The sequence below is a fragment of the Chenopodium album genome, chromosome 5, assembly GCF_948465745.1.
Source record: "Chenopodium album chromosome 5, dcCheAlbu1.1, whole genome shotgun sequence".
Classification (NCBI taxonomy): Eukaryota; Viridiplantae; Streptophyta; class Magnoliopsida; order Caryophyllales; family Amaranthaceae; genus Chenopodium; species Chenopodium album.
Window position 1 is genome coordinate 31,325,806 of NC_137838.1, and position 13,360 is coordinate 31,339,165.

The window sequence follows — 13,360 nt, forward strand, 5'->3', positions numbered from 1 at the left end:
GGTCACTATGGTTGGCCTCCAGGTTACACCGGTGGTTGGGACCCACACGGCATCCCTCTGGACGGTTTCTCTTACAACACCGAGGATGATGGAGATGATGATGAAGCCGGCCCTAGTGGCCACTAGCCCCCCTTGTTCTTTATTTCTCCCCTTTGCCCCCTCCCAATGTTTTAATTTGGCGCATCGCGGATGGTGCATTGCTTTAGTGTGTGGGGGGTGTAAGAGGCAAAGGGATGTTTTTTTTTATAGTGTGGGGTAAGGCTTGTCATTATTCTAGTGTGGGGGGGATTTCATTGTAGGTGGTAGAGCTCTCATGGTTCGGTTGGCTTTATCATGTTTTGATGTTGATTTATCTTCTTGATTGTGATGATGATGTCCCTAGGTGATTTGATAAGCTTTTGCTAACGAATTTTCAAGTGTTTGTGTTGGTGATGGCGCTCCCATGAAGTAAAATCCAAACTCCCGATAGTCCAAACTTCCCTTAATCCAATTTTTTTTTTAGTTTATTTTATTTTATTTCTTTTTCTTCATTTTGTTTAAATTCTTAATTTCTTTCTTTGATTTTTAATTTTTTTTTATTTTATTTATGTTTCATCTCAGTCGTTTCTTTCATTTTGGCTAACTTTTTTAGCTTGGAAATGGAGATAAAGGAAGTTAAGGGGCAAATCGAGCCCCCCTCGGTGAAATTGCATAATTTATCTTGTCTTTATTTCAAGCGGCATTTGGTGAGACCTTTCCTCTCTTTTATTTTCTTTTTATTTGGGTGTTTAGCTTAGGTTTAGCTTAGGAAGAAGTTTAATGGTTCGAGGATGTTTGCTTTTGGTTCTATGGAACCTGGGATCGTTGATGTTGTTATCGAACGATCACTTGTATGATGATTGGGATTTAATTGAATTATATGCCTCGTATGTGAACCTTTAATATTTCTTCCTCTTTCTTTTGTTTTGTTTTCCCCTTTTTGTGTTACAAGCATAATTATGACAATTTGAAATGATTTTTGATGTGTAATTTGCTCACTCTTTTGGATTGGTTTTCCTCGATGTGTCTTTGAATGATTATCTTCCTAGTTGATGAGGGTTTACACAATTTGAGAATGCTTTGGGTTGAGTTAGAAACATTGTAAGCTAAGGTAGCCCGGTTTAAAACTTTTGATGACATTTGAACCCCTAGTTCACGGGAAAGTGGTAAGATGGTGTTGCTCTCTATGGGTGGATAGTATTCCCTTGGTTAGTATTTGCTATATTTCTTATCCCGTGTGAGCGTCATTTGTTCTAGCCTTCATCATTCTTGTGAGCGACATTTAGGATCCTTAACTATGCATGTCTTAATCTTTGTGTTGGAGTCTAGCTCCCAAGATCGTGACCATATAACTCTAGAGGAGGAAGAGGGAATTTCTTCTCATTTTTCTTTGTTTCTTTGTGTTTTGTTACAAATTTGGTTTTCATTTTTACATTCACCCTCTTGCTAACCAATTGAGCCTTATTTCCCCTTTCTTGACTTAGCCATATTACAAACCTATCGGCCTATGTTCTACCAACCCTTGTAGTTAGTGAAACATTAGCTTGTGAGGTTCGATTTTGATAATGTTGAAATTGAGCAAGAAAGTTGTGTAATTTGGTTCAAATAAGGTTTTGAAAGATTATTCATGAAAAGAGTACGCAAAAAGGTTTGGCAAGAAATTTGAAACTCAAAAAAAAAAAAAAAAAAAAAAAAAAAAAAAATTGAAGTAATGTGGTGTGGTTTGTTTTGAAAGGTTGTAAGTTTGAGAACAGGTTCAATTCTTAGGATGTTCTTAAGAGATGGCCACTCTTACACTTCACTTAGGAATTGCCACCAAAATTTTCAAATTGTTTCCCAACCATAACCCCTAGCCATGACATTACAACCATACTTAAGACCCTTGGATTCTAGAGGGGCGTGGTCAAAGAACGGTGGAGGGAGATAGATTTCCACCCTATGGAGAGAGTATGCATAGTTGAGATGTCGAGATAACCTTATGATTCCACATAAATATTTCTTTTTTCGGTTCCCTCGAGGGACTATGAGGAGCTAGCTAGGGGATGAATTGAAGCTAGTGGAGAGAACACGAACCATCTTGGTTGGGGCTAGGGCGGAGAATGAAATCATTAGTTCTCTACGCTTAGCTTAGGTTTGTCTTTTTCAACCTTGAGCATCTTGGAACGTGTTTTCCCTCTTTGAATTGAGAAAGATAAGTATTCTTTGGTGCATTTATTTGCAAATGAGTCCAAATTGAGCATTTCATTACCTTGAGGCTTGATTGGTTTTGCTAAAACCTTGTCATGTTATGTTTGTTGTGTTTGTCTTTTTGTTCAAGTTTTCCTTGCTTGAGGACAAGCAAGAGGCAAGTGTGGGGGATTTTGATGAGTGACATTTATGCCACTCTTTTATCCTTTTTCTCTAAGGATTCTCCCCTCATTTGCACTTGTTTGGCCCTTTTTCTAAGCATTTTTACTAAGTTTTGCTTCCTCTTTTCTTTTCTCCTTTATCTTCCCTTTTCTCGCTTTGTTTTTATTTTTATTTCCATGCTTTTGTTTTGTAGGTATTATGTGTCGAAAAAAGAGGATATCAAGAAGCAAAGCTAACTGTTGTGCGCGGGGTGCTGTGCGGCTTCCGTGCTGGCGCGCACCTTTGGTTGTGCGGGCACGCAGCCCTGTCAGAACCCGCGCAGCCAGGCTGAAGAAACAGAGCCTAACCAGAGAGTTTGCGCGACTTGTTTTGCGGCTTCTGTGCGGGCGCGCGACCTAATGCGCGGGCGCGCGACCTAATGCGCGGGCGCGCAGGCCTACTATGCGGGTGCGCTTGATTTCCCGTACCCTCAAAGTTGCGGCCGCGCACTATGCTGAGAGGGTGCACACACCTACTGTGCGTGCGCGCATATGCCGTGTGCGGGCGCGCGCGGCTAGGTTTCTGATTTCTTTGCACCTTGTTGTCTAAGTGTCTTTCTTTTAGGAGAGCCACATATATATAGACAGGACTCTTTGTAATAGAGGGGACTTAGTACTAATTCCATAGAACATTAGCCTAATCTAGAGAGAGAAAATAGATTGTTATTCAAGCATCCTTTATTGTATTCAACTTTGCTCAAGGTTTAATCTTCCATCAATTAAGCAAGAATCCAAGTTTTCATCTTTCATTAATCATTTCTTTAGTAATCTCTTCTCCTTTCCTTTAGTATTATTTTTTTGTTTTATTGTTACTTATTCTTTTCAATCTTATTAGCTTATCTAGTTGTTATTGATTTCATTTATTTTAATCATGTTTTGTTTTGAGTTTTAGTTTATTTATAGTTTTGATATTATGTTTAATCTCCCTTCTCTAGGTTAAAATTTTAGCTAGGGGAAGGGGGTGGAAGATATGATTTAATATTGGATGAATGATGATGGTTGGATTGAACTTATGCCATATATTTATGAAAGACATGATATTTATTAGCTTGGGATTATTGTTGCACTCTATTTGATGTTTTCTAGTTTAAATGCATGAAAGTGATTTGAACTAGATTAGGATCACCTCTATTTTAATGATTGCATGAGAATGAGTTATTAAAGTGGAGTTTTTATGGATTATGCTTCTTTATTCACTTGATTTGATTGTAACAAATAGGATGCATGAGAATGATCCTTATTAGTGTAGACCTCTTTCATTGATTTGCCTAGACTATTGCATGAGAATGAATTATTTAGGTAGAATCTTGTGTTCTTTGGCATATGTTTCATGATAATCACCATTATTCTCCTCTTTCTAATCATATTGGACACCCCCGTATCCCTAGCGTCATTTTCTATTGATTTTAATCATCATTTTCTTGCTTATTTGTAGTTTTAGTGTTCTTACTCAACAAAACCAACAAAAACAATCCCCTTTTCACTCTTGCATTAGTGATATTTGACGTTGAATTATCGTGCTTCCCTAGTAGTTCGACCCTTTACTTGCCACTAACTAGTTTAGTTTAGGTTTAAGTATTATAAATGATTAATTTGGTTAGGGTAGTAGCTTAACGACCTATCTAACCCGCGATCAGAAATAAAAATTTTATTTTTAAAAAAATAGGAAAACTATATAAATAGTATTTAAAACAAACATGTATAGCATTTGGCAAGTAGCTCAGTTGGATAGGATACTCTAGAGTTGGACAACAGATCAGGGGTTCGAGTCTGGAAGGACGCATCTTAGTTTATTTTTTGTTTTTTTTTTCTTTTTAATCTTCTCCTTTTTTTTTCCACTGCTTCTCTCTCTTTTTGTTTTTCACAATTTCTTATGTATTTTAATATGGTTTCTAATTTGCACTTGTTTCAATTGTAGATTGTTAATCTTTTTTCTATTAAGTGTTAAGTTGTTGTTTTCAATATGATTTTGAGTTTTTCAATTTCTTGGTTGTTAATACTACCTCCGATCCAAATTACTCGCAACTTTGGAATATTTTATATCTCACAAATAATACCCCAAAGTTGCGAGTAATTTGGACCGGAGGTAGTATGTAGATTATTTTGTAACTTTTGTTGTATTGTTAACATTTAAATGAATAAATGGGCAGTAGATGTAGTATTGATTATTTTTTTTAATTATTGTAGTGTGTGACCATGAAAAGATATGTAATTCGTATTATTTTATGTATTGTATTTTGACATTTAATTGAAGTTACGTATTATTATATCATGCCATTTTATTTTGCAATTTTATTGAAATCTGGACTTATTTTATAGGGTGTTTGGTATAAACATTGTTAATGAAACGGAAAGGATTCAAATAAAAAGGGGAAAGGGTAATAATAAACGTTACCTTTACTATATGTTTGGCATTATAGTGGAATGAAAACAATTTAAGTATATTGTGATTGAGAAATAAGGAAACATATTTTGTTTCCACTAGTTTTTCAAGGGTAGCAAATAGGGGATTTTGTTACCCTTACTTTTGACCCATACCAAACAACTAGAAATGAAAACACTTAATTAAATCCGTTTCCTACATCTAAAGTTAGTATACCAAACACCCCTTATTGTGTACTTGTGTATTTATTTGAACACTCTATTTTATACTTAAATACCCGATTTATATCCACGCATTTGGATATTGTGTGTTTGATGATGTTTGAACCCCCTAGGTACAATTCCTGGATCTGCCACTGATTGGCTTTTAGTTCTAAGAAAAAATTTCATTATTGGAGCCCGAGTGTATTATAAGAATTATTTTTTTATCATTCAATCACGTGTTAATTACGGAGTAGCTATAATGTTTTTTATTTAATCTTACTCAAAATCAAACCAAAATAGACTCAACCTACAGTCCTACACCAGTCAATAGAGAAATATACATCACTAATCTCCAATTAAAGAAGCAAATCTACCAGAGTATTAGACTTAGCTTGCTGCTTACAAGTATTAAACTTCAAACCGAAAGGTGGCTCGAAAGCCGACATGAACATAAGTCGGACTGTTGGACTAGTATTAGACAAAATGTTTCGTCAGTTCGGACTGACAAAATGTTTCGTCAGTTCGGACTGACAAAATGCAGATTTTTGATATTTTTAATTGGCGGGATGATATCCTCTATTGGCTGGATGGTATCCTCTGTTGGTAGGATGATATCCTTTATCGGCTACATGATTTTCTTTATTGGCTGTATAATATTTCTACTGGCTAGATGATATCCTCTATTGGATGGATGATATCCTCTACTAACATGAAGATATCCTTTATTGGGTGGATGATATTTCTACTAGATGGGTGATATCCTCTATTGGTTGGATAATATCCTTTATTAACTATATGGTATCCTTTATTAACTGGATGATAATTCTACTAGCTAGATGAAATCATTTATTACCTTAGAGGATATCATCAAGCCAATAAAAAGATATCATAGACACAATCATAAACGATATGATATAGCTAATAGAGAATATCATCCAACCATGATATCATATAACCAATGATAGGCGTGTCGCGTACCTAACAAAAATAAACCTAACTAGACCACTACTATGTAGACGGGCAAGCAAGGGTCGGATCCCAAGAGACTATGGTTCAACTAATTAAATAGACTCAAGCAATTACTAAGCAAGTAACCAAATCAAATGAATGAGAATCAATAACTAAAGAACTAATTAAAATGATTAAATCAAAACAATATGACAAATCAATGCTAAAAACATCCAAGTTCAAGCATCGCCACGAATACAATTAATGCAATAGTCGTTCTACCCCTAACACATAATTCAATTGATTAAAGAGGAAAAGTAATCCGTGAATAATACCAATGGTCTCTCCCAAGTTATCAATGGCTTCTCTAATCACAATCAAGCCTACTTCCGTGGAATCATGTAATTAAAGACCTTAAGCACATTACTCTAACTTCCTAATCATCCATTCAACTACTCCCGTGATGAACTTCAAACCCTTAATTGATTTATTCAAATCCGTCAAAACCCAAATCCCGTTGCGATTAAAACAAAGGATTAATACCAATACTCATCATCCCTAATTCTAGTATTGGCATAAGCATAATCAATTAAGCATATCAATTACAATTATTATTAGAGAATTTAAATAATTAATTCATGCATCAATTATATTCGGGTTCCGCTAGATCTTGGAATAAAGAAACTACTCACACATATTAACGAAAGCAAAAACAATATTCAATGAAGAAAACATGATTAATAAGCAAATAAAAGTAGATGAAGAAATAAAGATGAATACCAATTGCTTGAATGAAGAAAAGTACCAATTGTTGATGAACAAGGATTAAAACTTGAAAGTGTAAATTAATCTAGATCTAGAGAGAATATTAGTGTTCTAAAGAAAGTTTAAAAGCTAGAAAATAATAACTAAATATGTTAAGTTGGGATTTACAAAGGGTATTTATATCCCTTAATTAAGAAAACCCGAAAAAAAATAGGAAAACACGGTCTTCGACACTCCGCCCGGTCTGACCGGGCAATGCTGCCCGGTCGGGCGCGACAGACAAACTCGCCCAAATGCTTCTTCACGTAGCCTCCTCGTGTAGTACCTCGTCTGCCCGGGCTGCCCGGGCAATGCTACCCGGTCCGGCCGGACATAAATTGAACTCTTCATACTTTCTCTCTTGTGGATTCTCTTCTTTCCTTCTTCGCCTTGGCTGCCAGGGCAATGTTTCCCTCCAGGGCGGACACAGGTAAAATTCTCTCCATCTTAATAACTCTCATGGGTATCCAAAATAAGTCCAAATCATCCGAAAATCTTCATGTGCCTAAAAAATCAATTAAATAGACCAAGCCACACTATAGAAGAGAATATTAGCGAGAAGTAGCTCCGTAGAGATCAAAAACCATATGAAAATAGCTATAAAATGAGGGTAAAATATGGTATAGAACGTGTACATCAAATTCCCCCAAGCTAACTTCTTGTTTGCCCTCAAGCAAGACAATCAATGACAAGCAACAACCAAATAAACATACTTCACCCCATAATACTTTGAAAATACCATACTTAAAATTGAATCGGACACACATGCATCTTAGCCAACTAATCACCTCATTCAGACTATAAATCAACCTGAATGGCCATCAAAAAGAGTCAACCATGTACACATAAGGAATCGATGACTAGAATTTCTCACTTAGTGGTCACTCCGCACAATTTTATGTGGCGAGCTAAAAATGAGCCCGATCTCTCTCCATCCCCACTAATAATTATAACCACCCATTCTCACAAAACTCGTGTGTTTAAAGGGTGATGATGCCGCTCAACCTAGTCAAAAGTCGACTCGAAATGTGACAATTACTCCAGCATTTTGACAAAAGACTCGTTTCACATGAACACAATACTATGCACCAAGGTTAGAAGGTCATTTTTTTCAAGCTTGTAATGTTGGCCGGGTGAAAATGGGTAGGAAAATTTGGAAAATGTAGGCAAATATAGTCCCTCAGGGAAGCCATCAAAATGAACAATACAAATTAAAATCCCATCGAACTAATTCACAAGAATACACACTCCAAACACAACTTGAATTAAGAGCAACTACCACCTTATTCACCCTACATAATCAATTCATCACACTATTCTTATTTTTGAAGCTCTTTTATTTATCCTTCAAGAAGCTGAAATTTTTTTCTTTTTTTTTCTTTTTTCTTATTTATTTTCTTTTTTTTTAAAAAAAAAACTATAAGAGCTAAAAAATAGATCATTTAGAAAAAATTTCAAGAACCTTCAAGATTTAAATTAATCTTCTCCAAAACATCATCACAAACCATAGAGAACACCAAGATAGATGGCTCCCCCAAGCTAGACTTGGGATAAGTTACTAATTGGGGCCGATAGGTTAATTTTGTGACTTAGATGAAAAACATGGACAAAGCTACAACATGGGTAAGCAAGAAGGGGACAGACGTTTTTAAATTCATCTGGAGGCTACCTAAGGAACATGGCCTTCGTCTTCCTCATCGTGCATGTGCAATGTACCATGACACACTACTTAAAGTCTCAAGATAAAACTAAGATCGATGTCACACGAGGAACTAACACACATGAATAAATAATAAAAGCTCAAGCCTCACAGTTAACACAGTCAAGCTCCAGATTCATACACAGTTGCACAAAGTTGATTTCCATTAGGCCAAGACAATCCAATATCAGATCATGATCATTTAATCCGCATTGCAAGTCTTTCAATCAAAATCAAGCTAAAAACCTTTAAATTATCAAGGATAGGAGAACAGAGAAGTAGTTTACTAACTATTCATCGTCATGATTCCCAAAGTAACTGCCCAAAGACAAAAGTAATCCCTCCCCCAAGCTAAACTTCACGTTGTCTTCAATGTGAACATATATCGAATAAGAACAAGCAAGGGAAAAAGAAAACTAGGCCCTATTGGCAGAGGAGGGACCATACCTAAGGGCGGGGCTGGGACCGCCCTCAAAATAACGTCGCATCATAACCCCAAGACACTAAAAAAAATAAAAAAAAAAATAAAAAAATAAAAGGGAAATTAAAATAAATAAAAAAAACGGAATGGGTTGCCTCCCATTTAGCGCTTGTTTAATATCTTTAGCTCGACCCCTCTTTAGTAGCTCAACCTGGGTCACCACACGGAGAAGATACTCTGTGGTATTTCTTATAAATATATCCACCTCCAAACGACTCCTTCAAATTAGAGTTGATGTGCTTTATATCCGAATTGACCTTCAAGTAACTAAACCCATCATGTGGTGGAATATTGTCCTTTTTGCTAACAGGATTTCTATTAGAAATACACTTATCAACAAAAAGGTTAGTAGCATCGATTCTCAAACAAGTACCACCATCAAAAGTAAAATTATTGTCATTGAAAAGCTTAAACACAACTTGTTTATCCGAAGCTCTAATGGTCACTTGTCCTTTAGGAACATCTATTAAAGCTTGACTTGTAGCAAGAAAAGGACGACCAAAGTTATGTGGGATCTTAAGGTCTTCTTTCATATCCACTACAACAAAGTCAACTGGAAATACAAGTTCACCAATCCTAACTAATACATCTTCAACTACACCCTTAGGGAGTCTAACAGTTCTATCAGCCATTTGAAGAGATATGGGAGAGGGTTTAAGTTTTTTGAAACCTAAATTTTCATACAAAGAAGAAGGCATTAAATTAACACTAGCACCTAAATCACACAAGACCCCATCGAAAGTTGTTTCGTTTATCTTGCAAGGAATAGTAAAACTACCAGGATCATGCAATTTAGGTGGTAGGTTCTCATGTAAGATATCAGAGCCATGCTTCTTCACTACCTAATTTTCTAATTCCTTATTATTATGATTATGATCTAGAATTCCTTTCACAAATTTTTTAAATTGAGGCATTTGAATTATAAGATCTGAAAAAGGAATGGTAGCATATACCTTCTTAAGAGTTAAGAATATTTCCAAAATGCTTATCGAGCACAGCTTTTGATAACCTTTGCGAGAAAGGCATCGGTTCCTCATAGGCTTGTGGGGCAACATATTTGGGGCCTTCATTCTCACGCGTTTTAGTTTTTGACTCTATATTGCACACTTTCTCCTCTAATTCCCTCGTAGTCAACTCATCTCTCTTCACAAAAATTGCATTGCATTGTTTCGTTTGGACTTTTGCTTGATCTTAAAGAGTTGATAGATGACTCACTTGTTGTGATAGTTGAGAAAGATGAGTTTCTATCCTCTTATTTTAAGCAACGAGCAGTTGGATCGAGTTTTCAAAATATTCATTCTGCTTTGCTTGTAACTCAAATTACTTTGATATAAGCTCTTGTTGTTGTTGTTGGGAAGTAGCAAAAGTCTCCATAATGGATTCAAGATTTGAAGATTGAGGTGGTTGTTGGTGCATGGGATGATGATTGAAAGGTGCCCTTGCTTGAAAAGCTGGTCGTGGTGAAGGATTAGCTATAGCTTGTGTGTTCTTGTATAAGAACCCTTGATGATTTCTCCACCCTTCATCAAATGGCCTTGTGGAGGTCGTGGTATAGAAAGCATTAGCTTGCTCAATCGTCATTCCATCATAATTGGGTTGACATTCCCGTGCAGTATGGCCTTGTAATCCACACATCTGACAAGTTTCCATTGAGGGTCGAGGGGACTCAGCTTGGAGTTGATTGACTTTATGAGTTAGTGCCTGCACAGAACTAGTCAACATGGTTAGAGCATCATTATCATGTTTATTACCTGTATTGATAGCATTTCGTCCCCTTGGATGGTAATTATCATTAGCCGCTATCTTCACAATCAAATCCTTCGCATCGGTTGGATTCTTCATCATGATAGAACCTCCAGACGCAGCATCAATGTATATGTGAAACTCATGGGTCAAACCATTATAGAATGTTTGGATCAACATCCATTCTTGAATACCATGGTGAGGGCATTGTCTCTGCAATCTCTTAAACCTTCTCCATGCATCATATAAGGATTCGTCATTAGATTGATGAATGGTAGACAAAATATATGCTTAGTAAAGCGAATCACAAATAACTAGTAAAAAACCGTTAGTCCCCGGCAACGCCGGCAACGCCGCCAAAACTTGATAGGCGTGTCGCGTACCAAAAAAAATAAACCTAACTAGACCACTACTATGTAGACGGGCAAGCAAGGGTCGGATCCCAAGAGACTATGGTTCAACTAATTAAATAGACTCAAGCAATTACTAAGCAAGTAACCAAATCAAATGAATGAGAAGCAATAACTAAAGAACTAATTAAAACGATGAAATTAAAACAATATGACAAATCAATGTTAAAAACATCCAAGATCAAGCATCACCACGAATACAATTAATGCAATAGTCGTTCTACCCCTAACACATAATTCAATTGATTAAAGAGGAAAAGTAATCCATGAATAATACCAATGGTCTCTCCCGAGTTATCAATGGCTTCTCTAATCACAATCAAGCCTACTTCCGTGGAATCATGTAATTTAAGACCTTAAGCACATTACTCTAACTTCCTAATCATCCATTCAACTACTCCCGTGATGAACTTCAAACCCTTAATTGATTTATTCAAATCCGTCAAAACCCAACTCCCGTTGCGATTAAAACAAAGGATTAATAACAATACTAATTATCCCTAATTCTAGTATTGGCATAAGCATAATCAATTAAGCATATCAATTACAATTATTATTAGAGAATTTAAAGAATTAATTCATGCATCAATTATATTCGGGTTCCGCTAGATCTTGGAATAAAGAAACTACTCACACATATTAACGAAAGCAAAAACAATATTCAATGAACAAAACATGATTAATAAGCAATTAAAAGTAAAAGAAGAAATAAAGATGAATACCAATTGCTTGAATGAAGAAAAGTACCAATTGTTGATAAACAAGGATTAAAACTTGAAAGTGTAAATTAATCTAAATCTAGAGAGAATATTAGGGTTCTAATGAAGGTTTAAAAGCTAGAAAATAATAACTAAATATGTTAATTCGGGATTTACAAAGGGTATTTATGTCCCTTAATAAAGAAAACCCAAAAAAAATAGGAAAACGCGGTCTTCGACACTCCGCCCGGTCTGACCATGAAATGCTGCCCGGTCGGGCGCGACAGACAAACTCGCCCAAATGCTTCTTCACGTAGCCTCCTCGTGTAGTACCTCGTCTGCCCGGGCAATGCTGCCCGGTCCGGGCGGACATAAATTGAACTCTTCATACTTTTTCTCTTGTGGATTCTCTTCTTTCCTTCTTCGCCCTGGCTGCTAGGGCAATGTTTCCCTCCAGGACGGACACAGGTAAAATTCTCTGCATCTTAATAAACTATCATGGCTATCCAAAACAAGTCCAAATCATCCGAAAATCTTCATGTGCCTACAAAATCAATTAAATAGACCAAGCCACACTAGAGAAGAGAATATTAGCGTGAAGTAGCTCCGTAGAGCTCAAAAACCATACAAAAATAGCTATAAAATGAGGGTAAAATATGGTATAGAACGTGTACATCAGCCAATAAAGGATATCATCCAGCCAATAAAGGATATTATAGACACAATTATAAATGATATCATATAACTAATAGAGGATATCATCCAACCATGATATCATATAAATAATAGAGGATATCATCTAACGAGTGGAGGATATGTATAACTTGTTTGAAGATATGTATAATTTGTTTGATAATATTTATAACAATGGTGGAACCTCCATTGAAGTGCTCGAACTAAGGTCATGAGCATAACATAATTTGCTCATTTCTCAACCAATATACATGCATATGTTATCAAAATGCTCACAATGTAACATACAATTTTATGAGACAATCAATTTAAACAATTATACATCATATAACAAAAGTCCCAATTTGATTTTTGGGCATTTTTTTAAAAAAATCCAAGAATCTCAAGCTTTCTCTCTCTTCCGCCATGGATGACCTCGTTGCCCTCCTTTGCTGTAACTACCATTGACTTGTTATCGGGTGAAAACTTGTTCTTCATCGCAAGAAGATGACGGTGCTGATACTTTCTTGAGTCTCGACTGACGGCCGCACTCAATACTTTGTGTTAGACAAAACCAACTTCACTAACCTCTTTGGCATGCCTACCTAAAATACTTCACATTTCTGGAAAATGCTTTCATACCATTGAGTTGGTGAAGAAACTGATAAGTGATAACATCCATGCTTAACAAGTCTAATGCTAGTAAGCTAGTTGATTCTATGATCAATAATGTGACCGGTTTCTTACAATAAACATCAAAATGAGGTCTGCACAAACAATGTGATGATTCTAAACTAAACAACGTTGTACAACTTTGAGTACTCAATGGTTGATACTTACAGCTTAATTAGTATAGGAGGCAATTTCTATTTTCAGCTTCGTAAGACAATATAGTGCCTACTCATTCATAGTGG

At 36.0% G+C, this 13,360-nt stretch overlaps 1 non-coding gene across 1 annotated transcript; it reads left to right on the forward strand.

Moving 5' to 3' along the window:
- The first annotated feature begins 10,856 nt into the window (after positions 1-10,856).
- LOC145633494 (small nucleolar RNA R71) lies at positions 10,857-10,959 on the forward strand. Its single transcript, XR_014112817.1, has one exon. It is a non-coding gene; the product is annotated as a small nucleolar RNA R71 (small nucleolar RNA).
- Positions 10,960-13,360: the final 2,401 nt, after the last annotated feature.